Here is an 18,535-nt window from a genome sequence, read left to right as displayed (position 1 = left end):
CATCCCCACCTCCTGTCCAGCCCTATCTGAGGGACAACTTTCCGGCTCCACCATGGGAGAGTCTAAGGACCTGTCATACCCTCTGACTAGGGTTTTGTAAGGTCCAAATTCATTATCTTTAAGTCAGTATTTGGAGTCTCAGTTTCCACACCTAAAGACAAGACCGTTGCTGTCCTCACCATTGCAGGATGCATGTGAGGGACAAATGAGATAGTGCATAGGAAACATGCTGAAAAGCCAAATTTGTTATTTTTCAAATGCAAAGAGCTGCTATTATTGCCACACTATTAGGCATAGTTCCTCAATCGAATTTCTTTCTTCAAAAATCTCAATTTGCAATCTGTCAGTTCTCGGCTTCCTGGAAGGCAGGCAATCCCCATCATCCAAGGGCTCCTGTCAGCAGGGCTATCTTTAACAGAGGCTTTGCCATAGATACTGTTGTCTACTTAGCTATACTTAAATCTTTTCAATATTGTTTACTCAATTTGAAGAATCATATAAAAAACAAGAAGCCAGTGGAAGAACTACTAAGTATGTTTTCACAAAAACCAGATACCCAGATCTAGAAATGCTCCTCCTTAAGCCAGCAGGATATGATTAGACAGTAGTTATGTCTCTGGATGGCATTTCATTACTAGGGAAGGCTATGCTTTATCAGGAGAGATGCCCTGGCCCTGTATATAGAAATGCGTTACAACAAAAACATGTATTCTATCAGGAGCTCAGAGCTCCTTTGACACATGTCGTTAATCATACTCACTTTTGCAGTATGTAACAAAAATGTTTTATATCTAGAATCTGAAGCCAAGTGATCTACAAACTCCATGAGCAGGTCCAGGAGGAGACGTGCCATTGCCTCTCGAGTGTTGATTAACCAGAACCAAACAGCAGCCTGGTCCTTACCAGTGGGAGATTTCACAAAGTCTGCTTTGTATGAGCTGTGAAGTACACTTCATTTGGGCCTTAAAAACTGTCATACATTTGGCTCTCAAACAGAAAAGAAATGTCTTAAATAATGTTCCCCTCAGGTTAGAATTCAGACTTACTACAACTCTCTAGGCCTCTAAGGTATCCTGAAAGACAGAGCTTTCCATGGCTCTTCCCAGAACCATCCTCTTTCAAAAAGCACAACGAGAACTGGCATCTGGACCTAGAGCAAGGCAAAGGATTCTATGTAAAACTGGTCTAACTTTCACTGCACACTCACAGACCAATATTTTTCCAGTTACTAATGCATTCACTCAACAAACCCAAGCAATTCTCGAATTTAGCCCCCAAGCTCCTGTAAATTTCCACCCTTCCCCCACTTCCCACAGTCACAAGCAACAGTGTAAAAAAACCTGAAATTTCTAGAAAATGTACTGGTTCCAAAGTAGATAAAGAAGCTGTGAAAATTCAGGTCCAGCTCCCTGAACAGACTCCCAGGGGGCTGGGGTCCACTGCAATCAACCAACATTCTACACCAGCTCCTTGCCGCCGCCCCCCCCCCCCCCAAAACACACATTCATTTAATCCCCATCAGAGATCTACAACAAAAATTGTTACTCCTCTCAGGAGAGTTAAGACTGGAGTTTAGACAGCAGGTTACATCTATCTATCTATCTATCTATCTATCTATCTATCTATCTATCTATCTATCTCTACTCTGGTGGAGCCAGGATTTGAACATAGGCCATGAGATTCCAGAATCCCTACTCTATGCCAGGTGCCAAATGGACTGGACTCAACTTTGACCAAGGTTCTCCCTCCCTGCTGCCAACAATTCTTAATGTGTCACCTGCTTCTACAAATAAAGATTCACAAGGGTTAAGTGACACCCTTTTCTTGAATGACAATTCCTCTGTAAAAATTAAGTCAATTATATATTGACATGGTAGAGTAAATGAACATAATCCACCCACTTCCCTCCAGCTGCTGGCCAAGATGAGCTTTATTTGGGACTGAGGAAAGGTGGGTAGTTTGGGCTGCAGGGCCCAACCAAGGCTTCAGGGAAAGTTCTGGAAAGCATACAGACAGCAAGATTTAGAAAAGTATGTGGAAAAAAGAGTGGGCCAAAGCAGATGGATTAAACATTATGCTGGAGATATTACAACCCTGATAAAAGTGGGGAGAAAGTATCCAAAAAAAGCATTTATAGCATCCCTGAGAAATAATAATAATATATTGAATATGAGTTTTTACAAAGAATGGCCTGGAAGGGAAATCCACATAGTTGTCTCTGAACAGGTGACTATGGACATTTTTTTATTTTCTGCATTTTGACAATTTTTTCTATGAGTATGGACTGCTTCTGAGTTAAGGGGAAGGAAGTATTCTAACAAAACTAACAAACAAATAAGAAGGAAAAGAAGAAGGCATAAGGATCCAAAGACAAATTAAATCCACGTCAAGAGTCCATCTGGGAGATGTGGGTAACTAAGTACATGGGATTTCATTATGCTTCATCCCTACATTTGTGCACATTTGGAAATCTCCAAAAGTGAATGTGAAAGAAAGGAACTCACTAAGGCTGACCCAGAGAACAAAGAAGAAATTCTTCCACAATCTATACCAATCCTACCTCTAGGACCAGAAGAACTCCCCAGTGCTGTAAGCCATGGCCACATATTAAATAGTCTTTTATGCAGGATTAGGTTGAGCCGTATGAAACTGTCAATATTCAGCTACTTTTTACCTAGAAAAACAGCCGTGAGTAAAAGATTTGAGATAGGCAGACCTGGTCTTACCTCTTACCCAACTTGTTCCTACATATTTCTCTGAGCCTAAGTCTGGATCACATTTGGGAAATTAGACTGAAATCAGAAAAGGCAGCGTGAGTTCCAAAGAAGAGATTTAAGAAAAAAAAAAGTGATTCCTAGGTTATGCAGAAGCTGGCAGCTGCTGAGAGACACCTGTAGGACCAGCATGATTTTGTGCTGTACACCCCAGGAGACACGAGTGTGTCTTGTGGTTCATTGCCCCAGCAGGGAGGGAAGGCACAGGTCCATTGGACCACCCATGACACATGTCAGACGACAGTAGGGAAGCTGGAGTGGTCAGTGGAGCAGGAAGGCAGGGCCAGACAGTCCATTTACAAGAGTCTTGAATGGCCAGCGGTGGGAGGGGGGGATTTACACTCGGATATAAAATTCTTAAGCAAAAGGAAGGCCATCAAAAAAATATTATCTTGGGAGGATTGATCTGGTCTTGTTGTGAACGACAGATTGGAGGGGGAAACAGCACAGCTGACTGCTCATGGCTCAGCCCTTTTTCTTTGTGGAGCAAATCAATTACATTTGCCTTTGAGCACAATATTTTAATCTGACTAATAAAGCACTTTTGAGCAAGCAAATGCTATAATCTTTCACATTTACCTGCCATTTGCTCCTCATCTCAGCTTTCTCCTCAAAGAGTCCTGAGATACACATACTCCAGATACTCATAGTTACCATGGGAATTATCTGTGTGGTATATGTCATGCACAAATAATCCCTAAGCAGGAAATGCTGCATTTTATGGTAGGTCTTCCTGTAATCATACTTCACAGGTAGCCAAAATTTCAAGCCCTCACTCCAAAGGAAAAGCATGTCAAAGTTGAAAGAAACATCACAGGGCAGCCCAGGTGCCTCAGCGGTTTGGTGCTGCCTTCAGCTCAGGGCCTGATCCTAGAGACCCAGGATCAAGTCCCACGTCGGGCTCCCTGCATGGAGCCTGCTTCTCCCTCTGCCCTGTCTCTGCTTCTCTCTCTCTCTCATGAATAAATGAATAAAATCATAAAAAAAAAAAAAAAAGAAAAAGAAAGAAAGAAACATCACAGCCTCCTGTGTGGTTTACCACTTTACTTGTTTAAATCCAACAACTGGGCAGCCCGGGTGGCTCAGCGGTTTAGCACCGCCTTCAGCCCAGGGCCTGATCCTGGAGACCTGGGATCAAGTCCCACATCAGGCTCCGTGCATGGTGCCTGCTTCTCCCCCTGCCTGTGTCTCTGCCTCTCTCTCTCTCTCTTTCTGTGTGTCTCTCATGAAAAAATAAATAAAATCTTAAAAAAAAAAAAAATCCAACAACTACCTGTTGTACTCATCTACCAATGAGGTGTTTTTTTTTTTTTAATGTAATATAGTTGGAGGAAATCATCTAGTATGTGGTAATAGAACAGTCTCTATTATAGCAGAGAATGTACTTCCATGGACCTGAAATGACTGAGGCTCTAGAAGAAAATGGCCAATTCCAAAGAGGTCTGTGCATCGCAGAATGCTGGAGGGAACCAACAAAGACCAGGAGAGGACTGCCAGAGGTGGATGAAGCAGCCCAGAAAGTTGGACAAATAATTACTTGCACTACACAATTAGGTATGCAGGGGCTCTTTTCGCATGCAGGATGGACCATAGGCGCATCCTGTGTCACAGGCAGTGCCACCTGCTGTGCTTTAATGGAAGACCCCTGTGCAATCCTGTAACCACATTCTGTCCCTACAGAATGCTACCTGAATTTGACCCCAAAGCATCTCAGTATTATACCAGTCAATTTACCCAGACTGCCGTTCACTGAAATTCTTCCTTCCTTGTTTACTGCTTTATGACAATTAGGTACCACATCTTCAGAGAATGAGGAGATAGAGCACAGATTTCTGTTGTTTTTAAGGAATTTTTAAAGGCTAACAAGAGACATCCAACTTATGCCCCCGAATAATGCTCTCCACATACCCAATGCCACAGAAAAAACTACTGGTAGGGCAGCTTGCCTTTTAGAAGTTCACAGCCAAGTCAGGCATTTGAGACTCAGGACCAAATTTTCCTACCCAAACAATGTGTCGAAACTGCAGCTGGGTTCTAAAGCAGCTAACAATCAGCAACTTAACCCAATGTTCCTGAGATAGAACTGCACGCTCTGGGGGCATCCACCCAGCAGGGCCAGGGAAGGCACGGAGGGTGTCCATATTGGTTATTAAGAATCAACGGACCCTGCAGAGATATGATCCTTTAAAAGATTTAAAATCATGGTTAGGGCAGCCCGGGTGGCTCAGCGGTTTAGCGCCATCTTCAGCCCAGGGCCTGATCCTGGAGACCCAGAATCGAGTCTCACGGCAGGCTCCCTGCATGGAGCCTGCTTCTCCCCCTGCCTGTGTCTCTGCCTCTCTTTCTCTCTCTGTGCCTCTCATTAATAAATACATAAAATCTTTAATAATAAATAATTAATTAATAATTAATTTAATTAAATCATGGATCGTTGTGGAAAAAAGCAAAGGAGCAAAATAATTTTCCACAAAAATGGATAGCAAATGGGAACCACTTTTCAAGGAGTAGGGAAAGGCAATCTGTGGTGGGCAGTCTCTAAGGTGGCCCCATGATCCACGCCTGGTGTGCCCGTGAGTGTGTGTGGGAACTGGGACTTGCTTCCAGTCAACAAAACATGGCAAAGGTGCTGGATGTCACTCCATGGTTGTTATGTCACACATGACCCCATCTTGTTAGCAGCCTCTCCTTGACAGTTTCATGAACCAAGCAGCCACACTGGGAAAACCCATGTGGCAAAGAATGTGGCCTCCAGGTCAGCCAGCAAGAGGCCGGGGCCCCCAGTCTTACAGTTATGAGAAAGTGGCAACCTGAGAGAGCTTAGAAGCAGATTCTTCCCCAGCTATGCCTCCATATAAAAGCCAAAACCTAGTCAACACCTTGTCTGAAGCCTCGTGAGCCAAGCTGTGCTCTGACTTCTGACCATGGAACATTGAAACAATAGATGTGTGTTGTTTTGGTCTCAAGGTTTGTGGTGATTTGTTATGCAGTGACACCACACTCCCCCATGGTCCAAACAGTCACGAGATAGTGAGTGAGTCTGCATTCATTCTCTCTTTAAACCTTCAAGGAGCTAAAACCCGGAGCTCAACATTTCTTTAGCTGTCTCTGTTTTAATAGTGGAGTTAACCTCTTCTTGACCTGAAACTATTTTTTCTTGATTAAGTCTGAATGACCTGAAAGCAATTTCCTCCTCTGTTAGAATGGCATGCATTAAATGACTATTATTTGATTTTTCACAAAACTGCATGTCGGCCCTGTGCCACTCTCCTGGGAGTTATGGGAGCTGCAAAGATAAGCAATGTACTGACCCTGCGCTCAGCGTGCACACAGCCTGGGAAGGAAGACGAAAGCAACCATCCATCCATTCAACAAATATTTGCCTTAAGCCTACCTTATTCCTCCCCACCCTTCTAGGTGCTGATGAAACAGCAGGGAAGGGAACCAAGCTGCCTGCCCTGTGGGCAGGAAGACGATGACTTGATAAACCAAAGAGCACAAACAAGTGTGGGGGAGACCAAAAGGCCTCAAGAGGGTGCACCACTCTGTCACCATCTGGCACCTGGTCCGAATACCCTCTTCACTAGAGAAGGGACAACCTCATGGTGGTTTCCAACAGGCTGTGAATTCTCCTGACATGTGCCCAAGGGCCTAAGAACCATCAATGGCTTCCCACACATTTTGTCACAGCATCCTGATCGCGAGAAACAGATTTGATATAGACTTTTTACTTGGAGATGAACACTCAGCACCGCCCCCCCCACCACCACCAACGCAACAAGCTCTGGTATTAGGTAACAGGAAACAGTTCTAAAATAGTCTGTTAAGACAGCAGAGACACATCTGACCATTGCAGGAAGAGGAGGAAGAATGCAGAATGAACTCACTCTGCATTTAGCATTTATTTATTTTACTAAATAAACTCTGAAGGGAGAAGGAAAGAAAAGAACGTTGGAGGTTCACAATGGCTTCTGGCACCGCACGGGATATCCTCCCACGTCCCTGCCAGCAAGGATCCGGTTTGACCGTCTTTGGGAAAGTGCACCTGGTAACCCTGCACCTCTGTTTCTGACCTTGACAAGGTCATAACAGCCTCATAAACAAGAGGCAAGCCTCTCCATGAAGTGGGAGCCATGGGGAGCCCACCCCCTCCTTCTTATTTCAAGGCCACCTGCCCAGATGCTTTCCTGTGGCAAAGATCATGGACCACATCCCGCACAAAGTCCCTCTGATGAAGGAGGACCCTGATTATGTGTGCATTCTTAATATAGTTATATTTGGAACTAAGAAGTTGAATGGCCCCAAAGGACCGTAAGAATGTGAGATGGAGAGAGAAAAGTCAGGTGAGGTTATCTTATAAACATGCATGCCTGAAAAAACTTTACCTTTTTTTTCTTTGTGATGCATAAAATAGTGACAATAACAGTGAACTACCTACACTCACTGAACTTGTTACTTTAATAAAAATAAATAAATAACTGGAGCAATAGTTTTCAACTATTTTGATGGTGGAACCCTTCTTTCCCAAACCACTATCTTATGCCAAACCCAAATATAAGAATCAGATAAAACTGGAGCCACCCAGTTATCACAGAGAGATGGGAGACAGCACACCCCTGCTAGCGAGCCTGGCCCTTCCTGCCTTCCCTGCCTGGTTCCTCGCTCCCCTCAGGCCCCTGGGGCTCCAAGGACCGGCTGGGAAAACACAGACCTACAGTGGATCACTACGACATCCAAACCCAAATCCAAATAAGCTATGGGAGAATCCTGAAGTAAAAAAGAGAAAAGCCGAGGAATGAGGGGATAGGAGGAGGAGGAAAAGCTTGAGAGCAGCAAGGAAACTGGAGCCCACCCTTGACAGTGGGAAGTGCAAAGGCTCCAAAAGTCAAAGGCAGAACCGCAGCACAATGCACCAGTGCTACTGTGTGGCCCTCCAGCACAGACAGGCCAGGGGCCATGGCTCAGAGCGGAGCTCCCCCAAGCACTGCACACTGTGCTGCATCCTGGCATCTATGCTAGGAGCGAGGGGCAGGCTTCGACAGATCCTCCCTCCACGGTGGGCCCTGTGGCCTCTGTTTGGAAGCCTTGCCATCTGGAGGATTTCAAGTTCTCTGTGTAGGAAATGTAGAAATTCAATAAAATCACCAAAGTGAAGAGGCACACCTGTTTTCTGTTGAGTGGATGGGCCCGAAGAGCTAGGTAACTCTGAAAAGGCAGAGTGGTTATAATCTTTAAAAGATGATGACGTTAAAAAAAAAAAAAAAAGATGATGACATAAGGTGTAGTTAGTTGTCAGTTAAACTACAGAATCAACAGCCAACAGAAGGAGTAAATGGACAATACATTCTAGCGCCCAAGAGATCCTGCTGAGGTGCAGATGGGCAGGCTGTACCTGGAATGGGACGTGAGAACTCGTCACCTTGTCACCTGAGGATCACCTGGGTCCTGGAGCAAAGATGTCTCAGGAGGGGCGAGATGACAGCTTCTGGCCCCTGGAAAGCAAAGAAATGATATTAGGCCCCATCCATTTGGTTTCCAGAAACTCCACACCTGTAGCTGCAACAACATGGAGGGAGGATTCCATCCAGCTCAGCATCAGGAAGGACACCCCCACCTTCCGAAGATGAATGGCATAAGTGGCTGGGAAGGTGAGGGTACCACCACAGGGACTGAGCGGGCATGCAGCAAAGTACCAGGCAGGGAATAAGACAGGAAGCTGGATGAGGTAGCCTCTTAAATCAGAGAGCCTACCACATTACCTTCACCAATGGTGATCACATCTCAAACAAGAATAGTATCAAAGCATCACCCAGGCAGGCAACCACCATAGATCTAGGGCACAGAGATGGGTGAGTAAAAGCTCTGAGGCCCTCACCAGGAGCCAAGAGGGGAGTGAATCCCTCCCTGACAATGGCATTGAGAACTGAGACCAGCAGGGGGCAGAAAGCTTTAGCTGGGTCCTTTGGGAAACAGTCGGACATCATCTGTGAATGGCCATTTTGCAACAGTCTCTCCTGGACCAGCTGCTAGGTGGACACAAGTGTCCACCTGTCCTGTCGACATCAGGATGGGCCAAGGTGTTCTAAATTCAGGAGGTGTGCTGTCCTGACGAGCCTGGTGGAGTAGCCTGCAGTCCCCAGAAGGAATGGGATCTAGTAACTAGAGTCGCCACTATCTGAAAGCGGAACAGTCACCTTCACTGAGTCCATCCTAGGAAGAAGCTCCTTGATGAGCAACATATAAAGTTCTTCATTTCCTTGATCTTACCATTTCTACTTCGCACATGCTCACGTGCTCACCCAGGAGCTGGAGAGGTTTAATTAAGCCTCCTGAATATAATCTGCACTAATGTGAACCCAGAGAGGATTATCATTATGCCAAAGACGCACATGAAGATGCTAATCAGAGTTTTATAACTTCAATAGCAGCAAACCAGATTCCCAACAACTGAAATCCTACTCTATCCTGGCCTGTAGCTTTCATACATTCATTTTACATCAATACTTCGTTCTTCTCCAATTTCTATTTCAAAAACATCCAAACCTACAGAAAAGTTCAGTGAACATTTACAAAGTTTTCATCTACGTATACCAATATTCAACATTTGCCATATTTGCTTTATCTTTATATAAATATAAGCTTTTCTCACAAGCCATTTGGTAGTGAGCTCTAATTGCTATCACAACACTTGACCTCTAAGTATTTTGGTAACTCCTAATAGTGACACTCTCCTACAGAATTTTTTTTTTTAAAGATTTTATTTATTTATTCATAGAGACACAGAGAGAGAGCCAGAGGCAGAGACATAGGCAGAGGGAGAAGCAGGCTCCATGCAGGGAGCCTGATGTGGGACTTGATCCCAGGTCTCCAGGATCACACCCTGGACTGAAGGTGGCACTAAACCGCTGAGCCACCTGAGCTGCCCTCTCCTACAGAACTGTAATGCCATTATCATACCAAAGAAACTGAACATTCATTCAATAGCATCAAAACATAGCCCGTAACCAAATGTCCAAAATTAACATCATATTGCTCATTCTCTATCATGTGCCAAGCACCACAGGGCACTGAGAGGGCCACAGTCCAATATGGAAGACCAACATACAAATGCATTACTGTGCTAAGGTGGTGTAGCTCATATGTGAGTCTGTCTCTGTAGAAGAGAAAGTAGCTGGCTCCACCTGGAGACTTGAGAAAAGCCTTATGCAATTAAGTGGTATTTAGAGAACAAACCTAGCCAATATAAACAGAGTAGGAAGTGAATGTGAAAACGGAGAGGCTTGAATGTGACAGCCAGAATAATACTGCCACCCTTCAAAAAACGTCCAAATCCCAATCCCAATCTCAGGAACTTGTGAATATGTTAGGTTACATGGCAAAGAGGAATTAAGGTTGCAAAAGGAATAAAGGTGCTAATCAGCTGAACTTGAGATAGGAAGATTTTCCTGTGGTGAGTCTGATGGAATCACTAAAGTCCATACAAGATGGAAGAGGGTGCAGGAGAGTCAGTGTCAGAGAGATGCAATATAAGAGAGACCCCCATCAGCCATCGCTGGCTTTGAATATGTCAGGGGACCAAGAGCCAAGGAAGGCAGGCAGCCTCTAGAAGCTGGGAAGGACAAGGAACGAGATTCTTTCTCAAGAGTCTTAAGAATGGCAAGCACATCCTTGCCAACACCTTGACTTGAGCCTGGTGAGACCTATTTTGGACTTCTGACCTCTATCCAGAACTGTAAGACAATAAATGTGTGTGGTTTTAAGCCAATGATAAAACAAAAATAAAACTGTAGAGGCTGGAAACAAGGCTGGAAACTGTCAAAGTGCTGGGAGATGGGGGCAAAGTCATCCAAGTCCTGTGGCCAAGCCAAGAAAACCTGCTTTATCCTTTGGGGAAGGGAGAGACAGCCAAGAGCCATGATTGAATCAGTATCTTAGGATGAAAACTCTGGAATAAAAGGAGCAGAATCTAGAAGGAAAACAACTGACAATGTTTGCTGCCAATGAAAAAATTTGAACTTTCAAACAAACAAACAAAACATTAGAATTTTGGAAAATTTACATCCATCACTCAGAACTAGGAAGTTTCCCAAAACTTAAAAAGTTTTCTGATAACACTGGTGGTGATAATAACAAATTTTTAGAAAACAGTTACATGATAAAATCTGTCAACATTTAGAAGATCTCATAATTACTATCGTAAGATAGTAATTCACTGAAACAGAATCATACATGGACAAATGATTGATTCAAAGTACAAAGTGGAATTTTTTTAAAAGTACAAAACAAACTTATTTTCAAATACAAAAAGCCCATGGATATGGCTTCACATTCTACTGTGGCACCAACTACCTCCTTTCAAGTTTTTGTGCAGTATCAAAGAAGACCCATAATTATCCAAAAAGGCTACTAAAGGACTTCTCCTTTTCCAAGCACCCATTTGAGGCTGCATTTTCTTTACATATTTCAACTAACACAATACATAAACCAACTGATGCATAATCAGACTAAGAATCAAGTTGCCTCCGATCAAGCTAAACATTAAAGAGATTTATAAATATGTAAAACAATACTAGTCATTAACTTTTTGTTGTTTTGGAAACTAGTTATTTTCCATAAAAATGTTACATTAACATGAAATGGTTTATTGTTGTTATTTTTAGATGGATTAGTACATAAATATTTGAAGTTCTAAATTTTAATTTGTAATATAATAAACATTGATTAGCAAACTCCTTCACGTCCTCAATAGGCTGTAATCACCAAGTACAAGGGGGTTCTGAGACCAAGCAGTTTGAGAAACGCTGCTTTACGGACTTGTCCAGTCCAATGAACACGGCCAAGCTGGATGTGTACTCACATCACAAAAGCTGTTCTCCTGCTTCTTTGGGCATGAAAGCCTACCCTGCTCACATTTTCCTGTCACGGTATACAAGCAGTTAATGCTCAACTTAGAAGTCCTGAAGAAAAGCATACCATACATTAATCCAGCCTGAACTCATCAGGATTAATGGGATTGGAATGCATAGCGAATAAATTCATGAGTACTGCTTTTCTTTAATCCAAGAATGTTCCAGCCGATTTATTCTATTTCTACAGATTTGACAATTCACTTTTTAAAAAGAGTCATGAGAATGCTACATACACTTCATACTTTAAGAATTCAATTTCATTTATTTTGTAAATACAGCAAGCAGCATTTCAATACCACATCTGACAAGCTGGACTGTAAAGGTGCGGCGAGGATGCCAGGTGGCTCTGTGTAATGAGGGACTCCCGGCCCACTGGCAAGAAGATATATGCAAAATAACGTGAAAATATCAGCAGACGTATTTCCACTGGACAATTTAGACATGAAAAGGAATCAGATGTTTTCATTAAGTATATTGATGAGCCACTAAAATGTTTTCCCAGTAATTAAACGTAAAGCCCCACTTTTTGGCAACTTAAACAGCGGCTTTGCCTGTAAAATGTGTTTTTATTCTGTTCCTCATTTCACAAATGTTTTGGGTGCCAGATATGGTTCCAGAAGTCAGGGATGCAGCAGTGACCTTATTAGACCAAAACCCCTGACTGCCTGGAGTTTATGTTCTATGACTGGAAACGCCTCTTTGAAAAATAAAAATGTTGGAAATATTAACTGGAGGAAGCACTCTTCTGATCTCCTAAAGCAATTCCATGAGATTATCCCTACATTAAGATGAGCTGCAACTATATAAGTATGTGTTCCATCCCACTAGGAGGCCAGATGCTACAGTTATGGTAAGGAACAAAGCTCCAGGAAGCACAGTCTAAGGCAGCTAGGGGATTTCTGTTAGGTCTACTCACCCCAATCAAGAGCTCTGGCAAGAACAGAGCTCCTTTGGGATGGCCGAGCACCTGTGGAACTGCCAAGGGCACATGAAGATGTCAGAACCCTGGAAGGAGAGCATTTGTAGTTTAAAAAAGGAAATCATAATTAATTTTTTTCCTTGGCGTGAATAGTTTTCGAATTTCAATGTAAGATTTTTGTTGGTTAAAAGGCAGCACAGGCTAAGAGGTTGCCAAGTAGTTACACGGAAATCACTTTTCTGTTCAGGGGAAGAAATGGAGGATGGTATTAAAGCCTGAAGTACAGAAAAGAGACTGCAGTGTCCCTGGCACCAGTAGGGCAGGCCTCCAGGCATCATCGAAGGATCCAGCACTGTGCACACAGATTCTCAGACCTTCATCGCGTTTGGTGAGGGGCCTGCCGCGTGGGCACCATAGGAATTGCATCATGAATACGATATCCCAGTGGCTGTGCTAAGAGGACCACAGGAATATGGGAGCCATTCCTTCTCTCCTTCAGCCTCCCAGACTTAAAACTGCATTTTAGATCTACCCAGAAACGACCGGACCCTTATTAACTGAAGTAATGCATTTCTACAGGGCAGATCTAGAGGGTACCAAGAACCAAAATACTATGTTCCCCTACGCTCCCATCAGACCCACATTTTCTGACTTCCACAGCTCCATGACAGACAGCACAACACATTTGATGTGAGCATGTGTTGCTCACTTACCAGCTTTTCTCAATGATAACGTGGTGTCTTTTACCCGCTGACTGTGGGCTTTACAGCTGCTACTCAGTGGTTTCCCAGGAAAACTCACAGACTGGATACCAGTGTCCACGTGAGGATGTGAATACCTCACCTCTTCTAACAATTTCCAATGTCCACCCTAACCCCATCTGTATCAGGGACCTACACCAGTTTCTGTCCCCTCTCTGAGACAGCAGTAACATTTAAGTATAAATGCTGTTTGAAAGACCACAGACTCCATATAGCCATTTGTGATTCTATAAAACTTATTAGGGGAAAAAAATGACAAACTCTAAAGGAAATCTGGTCTAGGAAATTACAGCAAGGTATTTATCCTCCCCCCAACCCTTCAAAAATTAAAATTACTCCAGCCATACTGCACCAAGGAAAAGACCACTGGGCTCACAATTTGATGATTCAACCTTCCTCAAAGATGCAAAATACTCTAGGAAAAGGCCACAGAATCCTTCTCTGCTGTGTCCTGCAAGAGACCAGTAAAGGCCATTTGTCCCATTAGCCTACATCTCCTGGCAATGCCAACGGCAGAAGAAACCCAGAAAGGCCAAGTCTGAGGTTATGGGGCAATGGTTCTCAAGGATGCCTTTGCTCCCACCAAGGGGCACCTGGCAATGCCTGGAGACATCTGTGGCCACTACAGTTGAGGGATGCTGGTGTTGCCATCTAGTGCTCAGAGGCCAGGAATGCTGCTGAACATCCCACAATGCCTGGGACGGTGTGCACAACAAAGAGGTACTGACACAGCACCAAGGTAGAGAAAGCCTGCCACACTGTGAGAAACTGTAGACTGTAGAGCGTTCTACAGACTTTAAGTGAACTTGGTTTAAGAATTCTATTAGTTTTTAAAAAGCTACAAATAACATCTGCAAACAAACATGTATTCATGCTTAGAAAGCCAAACCTCGTCACCACATCCCTGGAAAACCCTCTAGTGTCCCCAAACCAGGATTGAGAATAACGAAGAGGCAAGCAGAAGATGGGAAAAAGTAAACAATTAAAAAACGTAGTATAGGCTAAGACATGCTTCACTTATTAATCTGAGTCCTCATTTCTGAGAGTGAGTCTTGTAGAAGGTCTGAAACCCAGGTGCTCTGTGTGACTCTGCAAAAGAGTGAAGGTGACCTTGGAAGGTGAAGGTCAAACATGGAAGAGCCAGGATGGCCAGGCAGGGCCCCTGAGAGAGAAAGGAAGCAACAGGCTGAGCCCTCCTGAGCTCACAAGAGCCCCAGGGGATTGTCTTATCCCCATTTTACAGCTCCAGGAGGCGAGGCGCAGAAGATCAGAACAGGACTCCGCTGTGACAGAAAGATCCCATTGCCACTTCATTAAATGGTCCTCTTGCTCTGCAAAACACACTGTTGCAGCGTTTGAATGGAAGGACCCTCGGAGAAAGCACAGAGATGAAGCAGTGTTCAGCACAAGGATGACCACTTCTCTCCCAGAAATGTTCTGCCCACCAAGGAGCCATGAACCTCTATTTTGTAATGCCTGAGATCTGGAAAACAAAATCGTAAATTCTAAGAGTTGGAAGGGACCAACTCACCACTGAATGCAGAAATCCTCCCAGGCCATCATGGGAAACACTGATTAGGGCAGGACAGAGAGGGGAGACATGGAGGGAGGGAGGGCACGTGTTCGGGAGGGCAGGTACAAAGAAGCGACTCTCCGACTCTCCGTGTTGCCACTTTCCTCCCTCCCCCTTCAGAGCCCTCACCAACCAGCCTCTGACTTCTGCCTCCTGATAGGAGTAATAAATACGCATCTAAAGCCAACCATACCCACCCACCCCACCCCCCATGGCAGTAACAATAAGAAGAATGGCTCACATTCCTATTAAATAGCCACTAGGTGCCAGCCCCTTGTAAGGCACTGTCTGTGCATGACTTCATCTAAACCTCAAACCAGGCCTTGGAGTTTATGCAGCTGTTATACCCATTTTACTTAAGCCAAGCCAGCTTTGTAAAGTAGTCATAAAGCTGAGGCGTGGTTCAAACCTTGGCGCATCCAACTCTGAAGCCACTCGGATGCTCCATTATTTTTAATACTACTGAAACTCTACATGAGAGTATAATAGGTCCCCTAGGGCAATGGGCCATCACATAATTACAGTAACACTTTAATCAGACACAAAGGAGGATTCTCCCACTTAGCAAACACAGAGATGCGAGGGAACGAGGATGCAGAAGATAGGTCTTCAAGGCGACTTTGGTTTCAGTCTCTGCTCAACCACTGACCAGTTCAATGAGCTGGGGCAAATTATTCTGAATCTTAGTTTCCTTACTTCTCCAAAAAGGAAACTACTACTAAGCTCATGGAATTGTTTAAAAATAGTAATAAATTGAGATTATGCATATAAACAGATCCCATACATTGTAAAGTAAATACATTCCTGGGAGACTGTCCCTGAATAAGTGACATCATTTCAGAAACACTCTGTCTTCATTTCATCCTATTCTGCAAATGTACTGGCTCCTGGTCGGCATTTTGAAACTTTTCCGCCAAATAGCTAATGAGCTATACAAATAGATAAATGCAGCCAGGGGGAGCTGCTATTTTAGGAAATTCTCCAGTTGAAGTGAACAACTGTTTGACGTGTGAATAATCAGCTCTTAATTATGTGGTTTGTCAATATTTTAAAAGAATTATCGCACTAACAAGCTACAGGGAGTAGACTGCAGCACCTACCAACTTTGGACATTTGCATTTCTCTCTGCCAGTAACTGAACCCAAAGAATTTAATAAAATACAGTCCTCGCCAGTGAGGAAGTGATGTATGATCGAAAACAGAGGGGCGCCTGGGTGGCTCAGTTGGTGAAGCATCCACCTTCAGCTCAGGTCATAATCCCGATCATGGTCCTGGGACTGAGCCCTGCATCTGGCTCCCTGCTCTGTGGGAGTCTGATTCTCCCTCTGCCCCTCCCCCTGAGCATGCTCTCTAATAAATAAATTCTATAAAAATAAATATTTAGAAAGAAAAAAGAGGTACTTGTGAAATACATGAATACAATACAGAAACTCCAGGCTGTTCTCCAAAATGAGCAGCAGAGAAAGGAGACATGGGGGCATTTCAGAGCAACAGACCCAAGATGGAATGGTCAGAGGAGGCAGTGGCCAAGGTCAAGGCCTGACGAGGCTAAGGGAGGAAGGCAGGCACTCCCCAGACAGGGCTGAGTGACATGGAATCTGAAGGTGTGGAACAGTACAAAGGGGTCCCAACAGCACAAGGTCCATCAATGGTCTACGCAAACCTTCTTCATGATCCCTTCTAGCTCTGGGATGGTTCCTCCTAAAAATATGCACACCAATTTTGGCCCTATACTGGAGAGTGTGCCAACACTCTCCTGATATCAATAAATATAAAACATGATCCCTTATATTCATGATTCTCTTTTTTGTTAATCAGTTCCTTTGCCAAGTCAAAGTTGAAGTTACTTCTCTTTTCTGGGAGCCAAGAGATGGTGCTGATTGTTTCATAAAAACTTATGAGGAGGAATGTAGTGACGGCTGCACAACAATGTGAATGTACTTAATGCTGCTGAAATGTACACCTAAAAAATGTATACTAAAAAAATACTTAATTTTTTTTAATTAAGAAAATTCCTCAAAAAACTGAACATACTTACCATATGACCCAGCAACTCACTCCTAGATATATAATCAAGATAAATGAAAGCATGTATCCACACAAAAACTTGTACACAAATGTTCACAGCAGCATGATGAGAATGGCCAAAAAACGGTTAAACAACCCTAATGTCCATCAAATGATAAATAAATAAAACACAAAACATCTATACAACAGACTATCACTCAGCCACACGAAGGAGTGAAACAGTGACACATGCTACCATGTGGATGAACCTTGAGAATGCCAGGCTGAGTGAAAGACATCAGTCACAAGAGGCCACATACCGTGTTATTCTATTTATATGAAATCTCTCAAAGACAGAAAGTGGATCAATGGCTGCCTAGGGCTGGAGTGGGGATGGAGAAGGGAATGGGGAGTGACCGTTAATGCATACAGCTTCCCTTTTAGGAGTGACGAAAACGTTCTGAAATTGTACTAACGGTTGCCTTACTGTGGATATAATAAAAACCACTGAATTTATACTTTAAATGGATTAACTTTATGGTATTAAATTGTATTTAATAAAGCTGTTACAAAAAAATAAATAAATAAAAGCTAAGAGGAGCCCAAAATCCACCAGAGACTACTACAGCACGGTTTTCTATGAACGGCACCTGGGCAGATTCCAGGACTTCTACGCACACTGTGTGCAGCAGCAGCACTTTTTCCATGTACTTTAATTCCATTTCAAATCAAAATTCTAACACTTCCCCCTAGAAATCAATAATTATAGAGCTAGTTGCAGTTGGTATGAGAAGCTCCACCTCCCTGCACAAGCCATTTATTATATGCAACAGTCCTTTTGCTTTGAGCATTTAACCAACGTGAAATTAGCTCCTATTTATTAATACACTCTCCCTGCAAGCACTGGGCCTTTTCTTATTCAGTTGGGCTACAAACATAAGCTCCAGGTTTAACACGCAGCACAGATACTTCATCGTGAACAATAAAACTAAGGAAGAGTGGCATTGGTTAAATATACTTGGTTAAGCTTTTAGGTTAACTTTTAGGTATTCAACAGGATACAGGGGAAACACCTTTCACTCTGTGCCTATGTGGCCCAGGATCTCAGAGAAAATGGGAAGACTTTAATAGGTAATCAGAAGTAAAAGACCAACAGGCAGTAAAAACATCAGTAAGGTCTCTTAGCACTGGCACAGAATTTCCAAAGATCATCAAGGTGCACTACCAGCACACATAAATCACCGTGAGGCAGGGAAAAGACATGCCCAACTTGGGGAGCGAGGAGGAAAAACATACGGGATGCAAATTTTGGAATACTTTCTGCACTGAATGTTCAGAATGCTCATGAGGCTTGGTGGCAGCCTTTTGTCTGCCCAGGCACCCCTGACAAGTGAGTTCATACTCCTCTCCTGGGCATTTATGAGCCCTGGGTACAACTCACTGCAGGCAGGTGTCAGCCCGCCCCTCTCCTCCCACGGACATGTCCCCAACCCTGCGGCAGCTCTGAAGAAGCCTATAAAGACATGAGCCTTGCATGTGGCCAGGAAGGTGGCCCAGGTCCAGGAAAGAGGAGCCTGCCTGCACCAGCCTAGTGA

At 43.7% G+C, this 18,535-nt stretch overlaps 1 protein-coding gene across 1 annotated transcript in view; it reads right to left on the bottom strand.

Moving 5' to 3' along the window:
• Window positions 1-18,535, bottom strand: part of SLC7A1 (solute carrier family 7 member 1) — a 66,464-nt gene that overhangs the window by 29,418 nt on the left and 18,511 nt on the right. Inside the window, 1 exon segment of the mRNA NM_001287553.1 lies at window positions 8,164-8,263. The gene's annotated coding sequence lies outside the window, so the exon portion shown is untranslated.

This window comes from Canis lupus, chromosome 25 (genome assembly GCF_011100685.1).
Source record: "Canis lupus familiaris isolate Mischka breed German Shepherd chromosome 25, alternate assembly UU_Cfam_GSD_1.0, whole genome shotgun sequence".
NCBI classification, from domain to species: Eukaryota; Metazoa; Chordata; class Mammalia; order Carnivora; family Canidae; genus Canis; species Canis lupus.
The sequence above is the reverse complement of the archived record's forward strand: the minus strand, read 5'-3'. Positions and strand labels throughout refer to the sequence as shown.